The sequence below is a fragment of the Cyclopterus lumpus genome, chromosome 10, assembly GCF_009769545.1.
Source record: "Cyclopterus lumpus isolate fCycLum1 chromosome 10, fCycLum1.pri, whole genome shotgun sequence".
Taxonomy (NCBI): domain Eukaryota; kingdom Metazoa; phylum Chordata; class Actinopteri; order Perciformes; family Cyclopteridae; genus Cyclopterus; species Cyclopterus lumpus.
The window spans coordinates 25,254,932-25,257,431 of NC_046975.1; positions in this window are offsets into that span (position 1 = coordinate 25,254,932).

Sequence of the window (2,500 nt, forward strand, 5' to 3'; positions counted from 1 at the left end):
TAGTTTCACTGAGGAGCTCATAATTAAAAAAAATTTCCAGAATTTTAGTTTATTAAAATGAGACATGTAGAACAAAATATTGAAATATCACAATTTGTATCACACTTGGTGCATTCAAGGACCGTCGGAAAAAATCTCGTCAAATCTGACGATACTGCTTTAAAGAAACCCTGAACCCTTTTACATCTGAACACTTTTACACCTGAACCCTGAACACTTTTACACCTGAACTCTGAACCCTTCTACATCTGCACCCTTGAACCCTGAACCCATCTACATCTGCACCCTTGAACCCTGAACCCTTCTACATCTGCACCCTTGAACCCTGAACCCATCTACATCTGCACCCTTGAACCCTGAACCCATCTACATCTGCACCCTTGAACCCTGAACCCTTCTACATCTGCACCCTTGAACCCTGAACCCTTCTACATCTGCACCCTTGAACCCTGAACCCATCTACATCTGCACCCTTGAACCCTGAACCCTTCTACATCTGCACCCTTGAACCCTGAACCCTTCTACATCTGCACCCTTGAACCCTGAACCCTTCTACATCTGCACCCTTGAACCCTGAACCCTTCTACATCTGCACCCTTGAACCCTGAACCCATCTACATCTGCACCCTTGAACCCTGAACCCTTCTACAGCTGCACCCTGAACCCATCTACATCTGCACCCTTGAACCCTGAACCCATCTACATCTGCACCCTTGAACCCTGAACCCTTCTACATCTGCACCCTTGAACCCTGAACCCATCTACATCTGCACCCTTGAACCCTGAACCCATCTACATCTGCACCCTTGAACCCTGAACCCTTCTACATCTGCACCCTTGAACCCTGAACCCTTCTACATCTGCACCCTTGAACCCTGAACCCATCTACATCTGCACCCTTGAACCCTGAACCCATCTACATCTGCACCCTTGAACCCTGAACCCTTCTACATCTGCACCCTTGAACCCTGAACCCATCTACATCTGCACCCTTGAACCCTGAACCCTTCTACATCTGCACCCTTGAACCCTGAACCCTTCTACATCTGCACCCTTGAACCCTGAACCCTTCTACATCTGCACCCTTGAACCCTGAACACTTTTACATCTGAACCCTTCTACATCTGCACCCTTGAACCCTGAACCCATCTACATCTGCACCCTTGAACCCTGAACCCTTCTACATCTGCACCCTTGAACCCTGAACCCATCTACATCTGCACCCTTGAACCCTGAACCCTTCTACATCTGGACCCTGGTCTCGGTCCTCATCCAGTCCTTCATTGGGGGGCAGGTAGAGTTCTGCATTTTTGGGGATGATCCAAAGACCCCCCCCCCCCTCCCTGTTACCCCCAGGGTGCAATTTTCACCTTTTAGTTGGAGGTGAAAATATAGAAATCAAACACCTTTTCTGGCTCCGTCGCTGCAGCTCTGAATTCCCCTCTCGGTGATTAAAATGATTTTAATCTGGGCAGTAATATGAGATCAGATTGTAAAGTAATAATAATAAGAAGAAGGTTCACACGTCTTTACAGACGCTGAGGGCTCCGCAGCAGATGTGACAACACTTTTAATATTCATGTAAATGAACGTAAAGAGAGAGAGGGGGGTTCTGCTGTTATTACGGAGCAATTAGCAAAGAATAAAAGATAAACTGGATGATGAAACATGAACCAGATTTTGTTTCCTTCTCTTCTGATTCAACACGTTTCATGTTTTTACACATTGTTGTCAATAGCTTTGTTTACAGCTAGCTGTTTGTTGTTTGTCCAGAGAAGTAAACAAAGTGGAAGCAGCCTCTAATCTCATTTTCATAAACGACTTTATTACCTTTATTCACAAACATGTACAGAAAGAAGTATTAAATATATGATAGATCTATCCATCTCTCCGTCTCTCCATCTATCTATCCATCCATCTCTCCATCTATCTATCTATCCATCCATCTCTCCGTCTATCTATCTATCCATCCATCTCTCCGTCTATCTCTCCATCTATCTATATATCCATCCATCTACCATCTCTCCATCTATCTATCTATCCATCCATCTACCATCTCTCCATCTATCTATCTATCTATCTATCCATCTACCATCTCTCCATCTCTCCATCTATCTCTCCATCTATCTATCTATCCATCTACCATCTCTCCATCTCTCCATCTATCTCTCCATCTATCTATCTATCCATCCATCTACCATCTCTCCATCTGTCTATCTATCTATCTACCTATCTATCTATCTATCTATTCATCTATCTATCTATCTATCTATCTATCTCTCCATCTCTCCATCTATCTATCTATCCATCTATCCATCTCTCCATCTATCTATCTATATATCCATCCATACATCTATCCATCTACCATCTCTCCATCTATCTATCCATCTATCTATCTATCCATCCATCCATCTACCATCGCTCCATCTATCTATCCATCCATCCATCTACCATCTCTCCATCTATCTATCTATCTATCTATCCATCTACCATCTCTCCA